This window comes from Olea europaea, chromosome 16, assembly GCF_002742605.1.
Source record: "Olea europaea var. sylvestris chromosome 16, O_europaea_v1, whole genome shotgun sequence".
Classification (NCBI taxonomy): Eukaryota; Viridiplantae; Streptophyta; class Magnoliopsida; order Lamiales; family Oleaceae; genus Olea; species Olea europaea.
Genome location: NC_036252.1, coordinates 2,343,993 through 2,362,772, shown reverse-complemented (window position 1 = coordinate 2,362,772; position 18,780 = coordinate 2,343,993). Strand labels below are relative to the sequence as shown.

Here is an 18,780-nt window from a genome sequence, read left to right as displayed (position 1 = left end):
TTTATTTTGTTTGTTCATAGTTTTAATTAAGTATTACTGTGAAGTTAAAAATAAATGTTCAAGTTAATCGAATCTATCTTTTTATTGATGAAAAGTTTGTCCATTCAAATTTAAAGAAATTCGAGAGAGATAGCTAGGTTGTATATATGAAAAATTGAAAATTGGTTCTATTTATCTCGAGAGAGAAAAATAACATGTGAGGAATATCAATTGTCAACATAAAACATGAATTGGTTAATTATAATATTTTGAAGATATAATTAAAATAATATTCCAGGCGACGCGTACTTTCATTTTAAAAATAAATTTTATTTTTGTTTAAGATATATGAGAAGAACTATTATTATACACAACGTATTATACGAGTACCATATGAAAGTTTACAATCAATACACACATGCACAATTTTCTTCAAGCGTTGAAGGACCTTAGCCGAATATACTTCAAAGTTCCTCTTGTCGTGACTCTGGCCGGTTTGCAAATAACTTAGGGATTACCATGTGTTGGAATTAATTGAATTTGATTTGGGTTTGATTTGAGTTTAAAATATTAAATGTAATATTTAATGATATGGGTCATTGCAATTAATTTGAGTGAATTGGAAAAGTCTCCAATATAGGCCCATATGTTGATAAGCCCATTTTAAGTGGTTTTTATATGGAAAGGAGTCCCACATCGAAAGTTTACAAGAAAATAGTCTTGTTTATATAGTGGGTTGTGTAAATAATATATAATTTAATATATTACCTACCACTTGGCTAACTTTAGCTAGCCAAAGGCTAGCAAACTAGCCAAAGGCTAGTCACCACTAGCACCGTTCCCCGGACCTTGACCCGGTCCCGGTCCCGGTCCCGGCACGCGCACGTCGCAAAGTACGCATTGGGCGCTTTAGAGGCGCACTTGGCACTTGGCACTTACGCATCGTCGCGAGGAGCTGGGGAGCCTTATAGTTTCCGGAAATGGACTCGTGGTTCGATGACGTGGCAGCACAAGGCTCGATGAGTTGGCATTCTAGGTGGCGCACGAGTGGTAGGTCGCGTCCCTTCGTCCTGCATGGCGGTTAGGTGTACGCGTGGCATCCGTATGGCTGTGACTATTCAGAAATTGGTGAATAGGCATGATGAATGGATACTTCACTTCATGGTTCAATCTGGGCAGTCAGATCATAAAAATAGTGCGATCCAATGGCTAAGACGAATCAGACCAAGTGGTGCACCAGTTCCTGAAATGTCACACACTTGTTCCATGAGACACTTCAATCTCTATAAATAGGGACCCCCATATTCGTTTTTTGACACACCAAATCAATTACGAATTCAATTGATTTCTAAACTCTTCTATCTCCATATTCTGCTCGTAAAAAAAATCTCTTATACTTCCGTCGTTATTCCGTTCAAGTACGATCATTCATTGGTTCGACCGACAAGGTTGGTATTGTGCAGTATCGACTTTGGAAGGAGCGTTGTATCTTGGGAGACAGACGTCCATAATCCCGTTTGCACTTCATTGGGGGGCGAAATCTGTTTTAAGGAGATTTGCTTACTTTATTGGTATACCTCGCTTCATTTACTGTCTATTTTTCTACTTATTTTATTTCTTCTTTTGATTGCGTTAGTCGAATTTCCGACAACACCATGTGACGAATTTGAGGAGGCCATTACCATTCCAACCCTATTGGGGATTTTCGAAAGCCGGGGTATGGATTAAAAATCCTCATTTGTCGCGCCCATTTAATTTCGCGTTTCAATCAAATGGTTCTATTACGAAATTATGGAATATTGATATGAATGAATACCTAATGTTGGTATATCAAAATTTATTAAAAACTCTGATTTTAATCTCAACCAAACAGGGGTTTAGAGAGGGAACTTACACATAAGTGCGCATAAAAATTAAAGAAATTTGCAGTTGAGTTTTCAAACATTTCAAAAACGTGTCACTATTTTCCAAACATTTTAATCTTAGCAACGGCATCACAAACTTTTTAATAAATGTACGTATGAAGGACTTCTGTATGCTTTCCATTGAAATGACCATCATTTGACCAAAAATCAAAAGTTTGACCTTTACCATTTTAAAATAAAATGGGAAAATTGTATCTCTAGATTTTCCTACTTAAAATAGTTAAATGAAAAAAAAAGAAAAAAGAAAAAAGAGAGAAGTATTTGTTCTATTATTTCCTATTTGTTGAGACATGTGAGATGTTTGTCAGTTTTTTTCACTAACATCAATATTAAAAAGTCGCGAGATCAATTTATGTTCCATGTTTCTTCAACCTAAAGGTCTTCATTTTGTGGTTCTACTGATTATGCGAAGGGAGGGCGCGAATATGCAAAGAATATCGAATTTAAAAATGTGGTAATGATACCAATCCCACAATTGAAGATCAAAACTACCGTGATAAAGTGAAGCCATGCCAATAACAGGTCTGATTGTGATCCTATCTACACTTTTATTTCAACACCATTAATCTATTTATGTTGCAACAACTGACTTTTTTGTTGGGTTTAACCCAAATTTTATCTGAGGAAGAAAAATATTGTACTGCGTAGTTTTCTCAAGTAATAAAGTCTTGATTAATGCTATACGTATAAGGAAAGTTTCACAGAATTCATACAGGGAAACACTCGGCACAATTTCATTGATAGTTGGCAAGAAAAAGAAAAGAAAACATCTGGAAATCAGGTGCTACACTGGCACAGAATTTCCCTGTACTTGGGGATATTTTCCTAAAGATTTCTTCTCCTGTGATTGTCAACAGTTTGTTGAAGCATGTTATTTCATGCTCATTCTCTCTCTTTTTCTTCTGGTTGTTTTCGTTATGTCTGATGGAATTATTTCCCAACTCTTTTATACAATGGTAATATAATCTGTGGAAGATTTTTTTCCAGTGTGCGTGTAAAGAGAGTGATTACAAACATACAAGAGGTACAAGTGATTTGGAGGTGGCTATAAAATTTGATTTACTTTCAAACATACAAGAGGTACAAGTGATTGGGAGGTGGCTATAAAATTTGATTGCAGCGAGACAGTTCCATGTAAAGGGATTGTCTTTGAAAATGTACGTTTAACAATCCTTGGAGGTGTAGATGCTAAAGCTACTTGTGACAATGTTGCTGGGGCGCGGAAGCTCCAATAACACACGTTGATTTCAAACCGGATTTTAAAGAACGAGATTATATGACAATATTCAATAAACACCAAAAAACAAGGTTTAGTAGCAAAGAAAAAACAAAGGATTAATGGCAAAGGACGATGTTTATTGAATCAACAATATGGAAAACACAAAACAATTTAGCAATTGACTTCTATCTGTTCCTTTAATAAAATTGATAGATGAGCCTTGTATTTATAGGCCAACCTTAGAAAAGTCCTAAAAGGCTAAAAAACATATTACAATTAGGAGACCCAATTTCAACAGGATTTTGTCTCCTTTTGTTGGATGTAATTAGATTCCATTTTCAAGTAAAAATCTAACGTGCATTTTCAAAAGACTCCTAAACAATTTCTAGGATTCCACTAATCAAATTCTACATCAACAATAATCTTAACACATTTGAGTCACCAAACCTAACAATCTCCACCTTGACTCAAATTCCGATGTTACGAATGAAACTCCTAGATATCAAATCCATCTGCATCGAAATTAATTGTCCGAATCTCCTTAACACAGTAACCACTCCATATAAACCAAACACTCGTCCTCTGCCCGGCGTCCACAACCGACACCTGAACCCAATCCCCAGGGTTCCTAATTCCACCAAGGAATTAATGTTGATCACACAGGGCTGAAGCACACCTGTAGCAAGAACCAAATCAGATGCTTGATCAGAAGGCCCCTTGCTGGAATTGTCACCTTCAACATCCCTAAAAGCATCCTAGACATTATTGGCACCACCGTACGTATGCTCAATGAGTCCTACCTTAGCAACTGTGTAGTGTACCCACTGAATTTGGTGGTAAAATGAAATCACTAACGCTCTCCCTAACAATGTTCTGAACCGATTTAGAGTCCAACACAAGAGACACTGTACCAAATTGGACTTCTACCATGGTACTAAATTTGTCCAAATGTCTCATCTTAACTGGTTCTACACTCCCCTGCAAAATGTACAACTGGAATCTCCTACATCCCTCCAGTACAATTCAGACTCCCTTTTGGACCTTCAAAACTCTACCTTCTCTAGAGAATTTATACCCTTTTGCATTCAAGGTATTCAGCGAAATGAGATTCCTTTTCAGGTCAGGAACGTGTCAAACCTAATCAATTATTCTAAATGTTCCATCCCGCAGCCTCAATCTAACTCACCGATCCCAGCAATACAACAAGATTGGTTGTTTCCCATTACAACTTCACTTTGCTGAACAACCTCATATGTCTGAAATAAATTCCTATCGGAACACATATGGTACGAACAAGCTGAATCAAGAGTCCACTCCTCATCAGGCCTAGATTCCACATTAGATACCACGGTCAACAACGCCTCTTCGCCAACTGAACAATTCTCAACTACATTGGTTTCGTCTGAATTCAAAGGTTGCATACCACGATTTGCAGCTAAATCACCTTTAGCCTGCAACATATCGCAATCCTTTTGAATATGTCCATTCCTTTTGCAGCAGTAACAGGTCACATTACTAAATCTGACTCTCAATTTACCTCTAAGTCAATCACCTTGAGACACAAGACCTTCCACATCCTTTGATGTAGCTCCAACCAAATGCTTTATCTTTTTCTTTGAGTGCAAAGCATCATAGACATCCTCTATAGTCAAAGTATCTCGACTGTACAAGATAGTATCTCGAAACGACCTATAAGACCCAGGCAACAAACATAATAAGATCAAGGCAAGATCCCCTTCATCGTACTTAACCTCCAACGTTTTCAGATTTGCAACTATTTCCTTGAACACGACAACATGGTCTTTCAACGACTCTCCTTCCTCCATGAGATGTGAATTCAATTTCTGCTTAAGAGCTAATTTACTTATAAGACTCTTAGTCATACACAACTGTTACAACCTCAACCACAAAGCAGCTGCTGTTTCACCTTCAAGACATCCTGCAGAATGTTGTTGGACAGATGAAGATGAATCAATGACGTAGCCTTCTGATCCTTTCGTTGTTTCTCCTCCATTGTCCATTCAGCTGGCATCCTGTCAAAATCTAGTAGTGCATCTTCCAAGTCCAACTGTGCCAGAACAACTCTCATCTTTACTTGCCACAACGAGTACCTTGTATTGCGATCTAATTGTGGAATATCATACTTCAACTCAACCATCCCGAAAAATCTCAACCAATCTACGAAGGGAACCTGACTCTGATACCACTTGTTGGGGCACAAAAGCTCTAATAACACACGTTGATTCCAACCGAATTTTAAAGAACGAGATTATATGACAATATTGAAGTATACTAGATCACACACCGAAAAATAGTATTTAGACGTAAAGAAAAAAATAAAGGATTAATGGCAAAGGACGATGTCTACTGAATCAACAATATGGTGAATGTAAAGCAATTTAGCAATTGACTTCTATCTGTTACTCTAATAAAACTTACAGATGAGCCTTGTATTTATAGGCCAACCCTAAAAAAGTCCTAAAATACAAGAAAAATATATTATAATTAGGAGACCTAATTTCAATAGGATTTTGTCTGCTTTTGTTGAATGCAATTAGACTCCCTTTTCAAGTAAAAGTCTAACACGCATCTTCAAAAAACTTCTAACCAATTCCTAGAATTCCACTTGATCAAATTCTAAATCAACAACAATATTTGCACATTTGAGTCACCAAACTTAACAAATGTCAAGTTACATTATATGGGTACATCTATTTCTCCACTTTGCCCTTCGATTAAGTAAAAAGTAAAAATTGATGTTGCTTTTAGGATTGTGGTGTAGTTAGTTTATTTGTTTTAAAAGAGTAGTTGAATGTAATTTATGCTCTATTCGTGTTTCTTAAAAAGTTAATTAATAATTTTCTCTTTTATACTGATGAAATCTAACATTAATTTCAATAATACATTCATAAATATTAACCATTTGTTTTCCATACATTTCGTGGGATCTACTATTATTTATTCTAAAAGTTGCTAACAATTTTAGACGAACGGAGTTTGTATTGAAAGCTTTAAGCATCACCATCAAGTTAAAAAATGAGTATGCAAGTTGAAATCTTTCTTTCTTGTTGTCCGTAGAATTGTACAATTCAAAATTCGCATGAAGAGTGTTCAGCAAAGGCCCTCCGGCATTAATATAGTACATGTATAATACATCGTGTTTAAACATTAAAAATTACTCTTAACTCCTCACATTATTAAGAAAAATACTAGTTATTTTCAAAGTGAAACTATGTCATATTGATGTAGAATGTTGTCTTAACGATATATTGTACAAAAATGCACAACTCTTTTTTATAGGAAATGCAAATACATTAATATTGATGAACACGTTCTTTTAGAGGTTTGAATCGATTCGTCCATGATATGCTTAAACGTTGTATATTTATGCGTTGTATTTTAGATTTACAAAACTATTGATTAGAATACAAAGAAAGTTTACGTGGTCGGGAACTTTGTACTTCAATGGTATATATTTTTTTATGTCAATCATTGTTATGACCATCTCATTTAAAAGTTTAAATTATTATAGAGCGGATCATACGTATTTAAATATTTTCTTCAAGAAGCTTAAGTGCATAATGGATTCTTAAAAGCCTGAACATGACAATCTTTTTTCAAAGACGGGTAGCAATGGGAGTTGAATTCAATTATTTTTGTGTTGCTCCAATTTATTTAAAATGTCATTCAAAACTTAAGTCCTTGTTTGGAAAAGGTTAAAAAGTTGAGTTCAAATTTCACAGTTAATTATAATCATACAATTCATGAAACTCATAATTATTTTTAACATGTTTCATCATCTTTTATCAAAACTTACTAAAACTTTCATAAAAATTATGCCGAAGGTAACATGTATATTTATATAAACGTTGTCTTCATTACGGCCCTCACGAGCACATGTAGATGGAATTCTCAAAGTCGACTTCCACGTGACATGTTAAACTTTTGTGAGATAAATTGGCCCACTAGTGCACTTGTGAAAACTGTGAAAACGCGAAACACCCATAATTTTAGTTATTTACTTTTTATAGGATAAAAATTTATACACTTGAACAAATTATATATTTTCATTAAAATATTACTAATTAATTGCATTTATTTATTTGAAATTGAAATCGAATTAAATTGCAGAAATCGAGTAAATTTAACCAATAATCACTGAACTTTACACTTGATTACTATTTGCTCACTCATCTTTCACATATTACTGAATGCACACTCATCTTTTCATACAATTACTCATTCACCACTCGTCTCTTCAAATAATTGGACGACTTTTACGGCAAATTTTCGACAACTTTCGACCACAAAGAATGTCGAATTTTGATACCGTTGGAAAGCCCACGATATCCTCTTCAATTACCATCCAAAATCTCATTATAACTTTAAGGGATTCGATCGAAAAATTGCCTTAAAAGTCGCCCAAAAATTTTGAAAATCTGTCCAGATTTTCAGATTTTTTGGGCGACTTTTAAGGCAATTTTCGACCATCAAAACTATCGAATTTTGATACCATTGAAAAGCCCACAATGTCCTCTTCAATTACCATCCAAAATTTCCCCATAACTCCAAAGGATTCGGTCGGAATAAACCCACAAAATCAGCATCTTGAAAAGGCGAAAATCTGGACAAAGTTCGGGATGCTGACTTTGTGGGTTTATTCCGACCGAATCCTTTGGGGTTATTGGGAAATTTTGGGTGGTAATTGAAGAGGACATTGTGGATTTTCCAATGGTATCAAAATTAGATAGTTTTGATGGTCGAAAGTTGCCGAAAAATTGCCTTAAAAGTCGCCCAAAAAATCTGAAAATCTGGGCAGATTTTCAGAATTTTTGGGCGACTTTTAAGACAATTTTTCGATCGAACCCCTTGGAGTTATAATGAGATTTTGGGTGATAATTGAAGAGGACATCGTGGGCTTTCCAACGATATCAAAATTCGACATTCTTTGTGGTCGGAAGTTGTCGAAAACTTGCCGTAAAAGTCGCCTAATTATTTGAAGAGACGAGTGGTGAATGAGTAATTATATGAAAAGATGAGTGAGCATTCAGTAATCTGTGAAAGATGAGTGAGCAAGTAGTAATCAAGTGTAAAGTTCAGTAATTATTGGTTAAATTTACTCTGCAGAAATCAGGAGTGCAAGTGAAGAATGTGGTGTACAAAAATATAAGAGGCACAAGTGCATCAGAGTTGGCTATGAAATTTGACTGCAGTGAGACAGTTCCATGCAAAGGGATTGTGTCAGAAAATATAGGCCTAACTAGTCTTATAAGAATATCCTTTTTCTTCTTGTTAGTTGAGCTGACAGAAATGTTTTGTTTTTCAATATTTTCCATGTTTAGGAAGAACGGGCAAAATATAATGCTACTAAATTAATGTATTGTAAATATACAACATAAATCCGTTGTAGTCTAGTTGGTTAGGATACTCGGCTCTCACCCGAGAGACTCGGGAGAATGCCCCCACGGGCATAACGCTGTAGTAAAGCAGAAGGGTTCCACACGGAGCATCAGAAGTTCGAATGCCCGCGACAGTTGGAAGACAACATTTATGTTGGAAAGCAGTTGTCCTGTGGAGGCAAAGTTATGGTACGCTTTGTCACCCCTCCGGGGGTCTTGTCCACACGTTGTAATAGGGAGGAGAACCGTACCCCGAATGTCCTGCCCAAATGTATATAAGCTGTGTCCGCATCGGGATATACCTGGGTGGCGAACTAGGGGGGAAGACCGTCACTCCTCAAGATTAGTCAGACGAAGCTTGGACACCTGAGTTTAAAAAAAAAAAAAAAAAAAAAAAAAAAAAACGACCAGAGAATCTATAGGGGGAATAATCACACTAATACATAAGCTTAAATTTTAAATACCCATTGCAAAACCGGAAATTTGCATGGGAACACACAAATTTTGTCACATCCTCGTTTTAATCAACATCCATTCAACATTTTCAAAAAATCCAACTTAGAAAAACAAATTTGCCAAAAACGCCGAACGTAACATACTAAAAGACTGTCTTGAGTTGATCAAAACTGTCGATGGAATACAATAGAAGTGAGCGAAAAAGAAGACGCCACATTAGAAACTATAGTAATACAGTGATTCCATTGTCAATTAGCTTTAGTAAAGAATTAAAGTGGTCTTTGAGAACAAGTATACAAATAATTCAGAAGTCTTCGAATGAATACTCAGTTCCACAGGCTTGATTTGGTTGTATCTCTATTTGTAACCATTGGTATGACGACTTTTCTGAATGGGTGTAATTGGCAACTGCGAGGTCAAAAATCCAACTAGGCGTACAATAACTCTACTTCTCTGACTCTGCGGTTGAGGTAACAAATTCTTTGAATTAGTGAACATTTTCGTACAACCAGTGGAAGCCTCAGCAACAGGGGAATCCAACACAGAATTGGAAATGGTTCCCAATGTCTCCTCGAAAAAGGATTTAATTGTCTGCAAAATATGGGAACCACATGAACAGGATTCGTCGAGAGTTCATCCTAGATCCCTATTCCCACTCCCATTCCCAAAAAGCCTCAAAAAAATGCATGTTATCTACACAGGCTGTAGAGGACTCGACAGTTAAGTGTAACTTCTTTAGTACTATCCAACCTCTAGTGCACTCTAGTCTACAATGAACAAGATGCTAGTTTCTTTGTCTAACCAAACATGACGTTAGAATAATATTATGGAAGTTGTTCTGTCATTTCTATCCAGGCACAAAGTTACTTTACAAAAGTCGTAGGATAAACAGTTCTGAACAGGATATATTATGGCTTTCAAAGCGATGATGACATACTGTGCAGTGCATGAAAGCAGCGTCAGCTTTATGCTTCCATCGACTGGTTCCAGGCTCTGCGTGGAAAAGACCAAGCAAAGGCTGAGATGTATTTCAGGAATTTCACGTTAGCAATACACGATGAGATAAAATTTCATCTTTATGATGAAAGAAAATGCATGTGAAAATATAATTTTTTATCCCCCGGAGGAAGAGGAACACAAATTTAGATATGCATAATACAAATGCCAAATTTACAGAAGAGTCGATGCTGACAAGCAAAGAGGAAAGATGACAATCTTACAATCAACATACAACATAAAATTGCTAACAACACCTACTATAGAATTTGTTCCTCAATAAACCTAAGGTAAACCCAAAAATTTAAAAGCCGTCTCAGATGGCATGCATACGCTTACAACCTCCTGAATATTTGGTCTCTGTCCATATCTTCCCAGTACTGAATCGCCATAGACCCAATACTTTTCGAGGACTTGAAAGAAAAATTACTACAAAGAGTTAACTATATAGGCATTTACCACAACATTAAAAGAAAATCAGGTTGATCTGAAAACCTGGCATAGTGTTAGATCGTTCGGAGGTGCACCATTTACTGCACTGTCAACACGTCCTAAAAGATTCCATGGACTGCAAAAAAATAAATTGACCGCCAGTCAACTTCTCAGAGAAAGTAAGTTAACAAAGAAACCATACACCTGCGAGTTATAGATTACCATTTAACGTTTAGAAAGATTCTGAGTGTACACAATAAACACATCCTTAGACTCTTAACTATACATCCTCTAGACATAGAAAAAGTGAATATCTTTGCTGCCCAACTATTTAGTTCTAGATTGTTATGAGAGGAAAACATCTTTGGTTGAGAAATCCATATTTGAATCTCTACATCTTTCTGAAGTTTCAAAGGAAGAATGATCCCTAGATATAAAATAAATTAAGCCTGTGATCTAGTAGTCAATGTTACTATAAAATTCTAGGATAAATGAAATGTCTGTCATATATTAGGTCTCATAACTCAATAGCCTATCATTTTAACATTTGTTTACAGTAGGCAATAACCTTTCTAAACTACCACTCCAGTAACCGGGTGACTGGCGAGAGAATTATTAAACCTTCTTAACAGGTCATTTATCATAGGAAGCAAAAAGAATTAGAAAATAAATACTTACTCGGAATGCCTTCTTATTTCTGTAATCAAATATATTTTTATACAAAAATCAGTTTTTAGATTATCCAACTCAGCTTGACTTAAACTATTGCTTCTTTTATCCAACGTTAGTCAGAGGAAGCCACAACCTTTTTGTAGTTAAATTGATGTAGGAGAAAACTATAAATCAATTATTACTTGCAAGAAATCAATTCTTTACTGTTGCACTACAAACGCTGTTTAAATAACCAAGTTGTTCTTGGAGCTTTAGAATGAGTATCTTAAGAGTCACAGACTCACAGTGAACATCAAAACAAAAAGAATCATAATTAGAAATCTGTAATTCACGGGACTGTCATACCCATAGTTGTGGATGTCTTTGTGTAGTCGCTTTTTGTAACACTGAAGTTCTCAAAAATTGCACAGTTCAGATAAGGATAAAATAAACATATGGCTCAAAGATCAGTTCAAAAAAGTGTCATATTACAAAAGTCAAGGCAACTTATAAGATGTCAAATTGAGTATTCAATTACTTAATGACAGAGAGAACAAAATCTCTATACATTAAAAAGAGCCATACTGCAAGGGAGGAATTGCTCTATTCTCAGCTGGGCTAATTCCATTGAGTAACGCCTTTCACGAGTGTATGATGAAATGCTTAGTTGGTGATTGAGATGAAACCTTATATATGAAATCACTTGGAGAAAAAGAAAATGGGGCCAATAAATCAGGATAATACCAACTTTATCCTAATCATGTTTTTTTACATAAATCCTTGAAAAAAAAGAAGCAGATTGTCACATGGAATCGTTGATGAAAATGTTGGAAAAAAAGGGTTGAGTGGCTAAATTTGGCGCAAAATTTGAGTGAGACATGGTTGGTTATTTTGGAAATTCAAAATTGATTTGCGTTCTTCTCTATGAGAACATTGAAATCATGTATTTGCCTACAAAAAATGATGTTCGGGTAAATGAAAAATTGAAGTTGAAAGTGTGCCAATTGAAAGGAGTTTATGTTGTTGGAGGGAAACCTTTAAAGTTTGTCCCATATAGAAAAATTATGAAAACAAATACCACCTTAAATATGATTGCACTTTGAAATGGTGTGATCATGTGTAGCATAGATGTTCTCTTTACGTGCACGTGCTAGGGTGCAAATCGAACCAAAATAAGCTTCAGATGTGGAAATTGGCCCTTTAGAAGAGTCTACGTTTTGCTAATTTTTTTCCTCCAATTCACCGTTTAAATTCCAAAACTGTTGAAACTCCTATATTCATTGTCGTTACAATATTAGTTAATGACATTCAACCTATATAAGCAATCCGGTTTCTAACAATTCTACACAAGAAGAAAAACAAGAGAAAAAACTATACAACATACAGTTTCTGTACATATTTACAGAACACAGTTTCTGCATAAATTTGCATACAACATATAGTCTTATAGTCTTGTGTCTATCTAAAAATTGGTTGGTAATACTGTTCAACACAAATTCTGTTCGCTCGAGTAGTATTTGAGGTGCTCAAATTCAACTATTCATTCGTTGTATTCTGAGAGACTGACGTCCAATTTAATCCTCAAGCACCTACAATGAGGGGCGAATCTGTTTTAAGGAAACTGTGTTCACACATGCATCGGCTAAAATATTTCTTGTTTTTAACTAATTAGTTTACTTGTTCTATTTATTAAAAATTAATTTACTTTATTTGGCCAACTAAATTAATTTGTTCATTTTATTGCAACTTAATCTGCTATATTTTGCCAAATTTAGTGCATATATGGTATATGCAAGAACGATATATGTAAATACGGCAAGCTATTGCAAATACGGTAAACTGCAAATATGATATGCGTACATACGATATGTTGCATATACGGTATATGTAAATCCGGTATCTAAATTTCATTTATAGTATGTGTTAATCCGGTATTCATTCCCAACCATTCTATCCGATATATTTAGTCCAACAGAAAATAATATAAAATACAACTTCAGGGAATCCATTTATATGGATGACATAGGAGCAGACAATCAGAGTAAGTAGTTAGCACTATGACTATGGATGTGTACACATACTCCCAGCATCACAGGAATATGACTAGACCAGCAAATAACTAGTTACATGTTATCCAAAAATAGAAATTGGAATAAGAAAAAATATAACATCTACAACAGGTGACAATATTATGTTTTAAGTAAGATGGCAATGCAAATTGGTCATGCCTATATTTGCGCCTTGATTAGCTTAAGTTGATGGGAGAATTAAAAAAAAAAAAAAAAGTGAGAGAGCCTCCCTTTACTCTTTAGGAAAACTCTCAGATGATAATTGTTGCGGAAGCTCTCTCAAAATGATCTTCAAACGGTGATTCTCCAGGTTCAGTCCAACGTACCTTTCTCTACCAACAACCAATCCAACCTGCTCCAAACCACAACAATATAATTCATCTCGGTTGCTATTCAATCTTACCCACGTAGGACAAGAAAGGATGATGATTTGTGGCCACAAAGGCTAGGAGAAGACACTACAAAGATATACTATGAAAGAACCACCAATTGTACACGTTATACAAGCGTTTTGGACACTTCTGGACACCTTTTTTCTCACACAAAGGGGGGCAGCCGGGATTCACTATTTCTTCTCTCAAAATCACGCAATCATCATTGGAAAGTGGCTAGGGTTATAACCAAATATATACTCTAGGTTTAGGCTTTAAGTTGGACTATTAAAGGGGTAAACGGGCCAAGATTCAAGCCATTCATAAGAGATACAATTGGGTCGGGTGTAGCTCATGAATTTGATTGTTGGACTTATTTCATTCATCAGCCTATGCCTATAAAATAATATTAACCCACGTTAACATCATAGCCCTAGATTTATTGGGTATCAAAAACCTAACAAATCTCCACCTTGATGCCCAATAAATCTGCAAGCAATTAAAACACACAGTTAACACTTACATAATCAAGGTAACCAGTAAAATTGGATCACAGACCTTACATCGTGTTTCCAACTTGAAACACATATCATACTTACTCCATGTACTCACTGGGGCTAAGGTAAAAAAACACCCAAGTAGAAGCAACGATTTAACAGCGAATAATTAAGAGCAAATACACATGCAATGACGATATACTATAGGATAACACACATAAATCTTTTCAGAAACACGTTCACATAGAACCATATATTAACACCAAGTCAATCAAACGACGGTCAACCACATATACAACACATGCATAAATGACCCTAAGAAAAGATCTCACCACATTTATCATATCCCATTCCGTGTTGTTCACACCTTGAGAACACATATCTCCTCTCATCGCCCACCAAGCTCACTAGATAGATCACTCAACTCATGTCTAACTGGCAAGTCACAATAGATCCTAAGTTCACGGGATAATCCTCTATCTCCATATCACTTCTCCCAACCTACGTGGATAATAGGTCTCCACTTAATAGAAGTGATAGAAGTGCCTCTCTCACACTCCACCTGATCAGGGTCTCTTTCCAGATAAAGGATCCTAGACATTTGATCACATTTCCACTCGTGATCCAAATCTCACACTCCATATCCCCGGTACAAACTATCATGTACCCCTAGACATCTATACTCCACCTCATCAAAAGACACACAATACACTGCTAATGCATCCTAACCCACTATGCATGCAAGCAATTACACCAAGTAATCCTAATGTCTCAAATTCATGCAAATGCACTTATCAAATACATTGAAATGTAGCAGATAATCATGCAACAAAATTTAGACAATCACATATATGCAGAAAGGATCACACAGAGATGCATATGCAGTGACTAGGTTTACACTTAATAAACTTCATTGGGGTCATAACTTGACCCCTTAACCAAATTCGTCTCACCTCTCATCTTACCATTCAACTTATCTTTCTTCTTGGGACAGTCCCTAATAAAGTGTCCAGACTTACCACAACTGTAACACCTTCTACCACTAGACTTGTCTCGTCCCTTGCATTTCTTCTTACTATCCTCATCACTCGAGTCACTATTCGAATCACTACTGTCTTGAGTTCTACCCAAATTCATCTGCTTAAACTTCATTTTACTCCTCATCATATGTAACTCGCCACTCCTCTTATCCTCTTTTTCAGCCTTAATTTCCATCTCCTTAGTCCTAAGTGAGCATATGACAATCTCGGGTGTTAAGGTGTCCTTACCGTACTTAATTGCATTCTTAACTTCCCTATATGAATCAGGCATGAAATTAAGTAGGATAATAGCTTTATACGTTTTAGATACCTCTTCATCACAATTAACGATGTCTTGAACTAACTTGTTAAAGACATCCAGATTATCATCAAAATCCTTTGAAGGATCCATTTTAAGGCTGAAAAATCGTTCAAGTAAGTACAATTTATTAGGAGTTGACTTAAGCAAATATAAGTCCTCTAACTTTTTACAAAGTTGTTTTGTAAAATCCAGTTTTCCTACTTTTCTCAAAACAGTATCAGACAGGTGTAAAATAAGTGAAGTGTATGCAAGTTCATCATACTCTTTTTTTTTTGTATTTCTGTTAAATTTGCAGGAAATTTGCCATCTATGACCTTTGAAACTTTTTGTTGGACCAAAATACCCTTCGTCTTTTGTTGTCAAATTGAAAAATCCCTTTTCCATTAAAAATTTCAACTTCAAAGCGTGAAGACATTTTTAAAAAACTAGAACAACCAAAAGCACAGATAAGTCACACAAAGTTATCCTACGGCCGCAATATACACCGTTCTAGATTCCCAGGATTTCGTAAGATTCACGATCTTAGATCAAGGGAATGTTTGAACGAGTCAAGTCCAGGTGTTCTAACAGGAAAATCAATGCAACACGAAGGTATGTAAACAAAAGTTCAAATTTTCACGCAACAAGTCTCACACAGTGACTATATGACAGGTAAAGCACAAAATCAACTACCAACTTACAATCAGAACTCAACACTTCAAAAACAGAGCAAATAATTTCTAAATTTTCTAGCACAAGCAATGATTGCCAAACAATGACAACCACCAATCCTAACGATCACCCCACACAATGATCTGCTAATACTGAAATTTAAACTAAGTTAAGCAGATATACCAGAGCGAACCTATCTGAGTCCGTAAATTATGAGAGTTGCGAATTTATTACTTTAGGACCACCACTATTCATCCTAAAGTCTCTGAAAACTGCAGCAACCAAAAAATCATGATCAAGTCCCGAACGCTTGGAGAACAATGTTGTCCAGATTCTTCTGCGTACCCTGAAACAAAAAACTTTCAACATGAAAAATGTCAGAAATAATATAAAGAACAAACTACCTGAAGAAACCGTTGCCAAAAAACACTTCACGCCCCCTCACGCGTGGCTTCTTTCCTCTGAGCTTGGGCCTCACGCGCCACCCCACGCACCGCTTTCAGTAGACACACGCCGGCTTGTAGTGTTCGCCTCCTCCTGCACGTCACGCTAGTGGTCTCCGTTTCCCCAAACTCCTTCTGGATTGATCAGAAAACATGAAAAATGGAGACTGATTTTAACAGTTTTTGGACAGCTTCTTTGATCTGATTTCTGTTGCGTTTCTGCCGATTTTCTGGTAGATTTCACGGGCCAAAACCTTCACCTTGAAACTTTGATACCAATTGTTGCGGAAGCTCTCTCGAAAGGATCTTCAAACGGTGATTTTTCATACTTAGTCCAACGTACCTTTCTCTACCAACAACCAATCTAATCGGCTCCAAACCACAACCAATATAATTCACTTCGGTTGCTATTCAATCTTACCCACGTAGGACAAGAAAGGATGATGATTTGTGGTCACAAAGGCTAGGAGAATACACTACAAAGGTATACTATGAAAGAACCACCAATTGTACATGTTATACACGCGTTCTGGATACTTCTAGACACCTTTTTTCTCACACAAAGGGGGGCAACCGGAATTCACTATTTCTTCTCTCAAAATCACACAATCATCATTGGAAAGTGGCTAGGGTTATAACCAAATATATACTCTAGGGTTATGCTTTAAGTTGGGCCATTAAAGCAGTAAACGGGCCAAGATTCAAGCCATCCATAAGGGATACAATTGGGCCGAGTGTAGCTCATGGACTTGATTGTTGGACTTATTTCATTCATAGACTTATGCCTATAAAATAATATTAACCCACATTAACATCATAGCCTGGAATTTATTGAGTATCAAAAACCCAACAATAACCATGGTTGAATCTTAGAACAACACAAATTTGACTATACTAAACGTGGTTGTCATAGGTCTACAACTTTAGATAATTCACTTCCATGAACCACTTGAAAGCGTGAGCAAGACTGATAACCACAAATAGAGTTGCAAAACAAAAGAGGAAAGAGGCAACTAAATATTTTATGGTTATAGCCAGTTACAAGTAAAACAAATGCTAAGTCCTTTCGAGTGATCCCAAAAGATAAAAACGAAGATGTCAAAACCAACTGTACCACGCTATATCTCGAGGGAACATGAGTGTTAAAATGAAAGAAAAATTTCAATCTTGAATGGCTAGGTAAAAGTTCTTATTTAAAGAACCTTATTTTTCACGTTTTAAAGAAAGAAGTGGAAGAACTTACATAGCTCATTGTATGAATCTTGATCATCAACACCAATTTGGCATTTGACAATAACAGGAACATCTGTATTTGTTGCAATTACTGACGTGGCCTCAGCTACAAACTTTCCTTCTAAAAGACAATATAACTATGTCAAAACACATTTACATATAGTACACTCAATTAAGTCCAAAGCCATTGCACACACTTTTGGATCAAGAATAAGACACATCCCAAAACACCCATGTCCAGCAACCTTTGGACTAGGACATCCACAGCTGTTATAAAATGTACTGGTTTCAGTTATGAGAAAAAGAGATAGGAATCCAAGAATATCTAAAAATTCATAAACCTTCATAAACCAACTTGAAATTGATCTCGTCATATCCACAAGGATTTGCAAGTTGTGTTGCTTTAGCAATGTTTTCCAAATTATTTCCCCCAATTTGAAGAAGTAAGAACTATAGGATGCTACTCCGGATTGAATACCAAGAATCTGATATGCCAAGAAAATGTAGATCAAGTAAAGTGTGCAGTGGACCCCTAATTGAAAAAATGTGCCACTCTCAAGTTAAAGTACATCGACGTATTTATACCAGAAATGTTCCAAGAAAAAAAATATGAATTGATAGAAGAGTAAGTAGAAAATCTAGCAAAATTCCAACATCCTTGTGAGATTGGATATAATATTCTCTGGAAACAAAGTATGATACAGTTCCAACCGATAGAAATTCAAGACAAGAACTCCAACTAATATTGCCAAATTCCCCTTTTGATATACAATTGTTTCTGCAGCAATCATTTCGGTGTATAGCAATGCATGTTTCAAGATGAGCTGAGCCATTGTCCTATAATGATTATCTGTCCACTCCATCATGGGAGCAACCCTGAATTTCAAGTATAATAACTATAAAGGGTGGCCTAGGTCACAAAATCAACTAATCCACCAATTGAAAATAAACTGACCTAAAGCTCAAGAAACACACGTGAACCAAGGAGGAGGGAAGCGACCAGCAACCATTATAGACTGTGTTATTAGTACTTTTGATGGTACGAATGTAATTTCCTTGATTTTAAAGTATTTCTACAAAATAAGTGTGTCAATGATCTGCTATGGGGTTTTAGGATA

General features: G+C 35.9%; 1 pseudogene; it reads right to left on the bottom strand.

Annotated features, from left to right (window-relative positions):
- Positions 1-9,335: 9,335 nt before the first annotated feature.
- Positions 9,336-18,780, bottom strand: LOC111412925 (annotated as a pseudogene).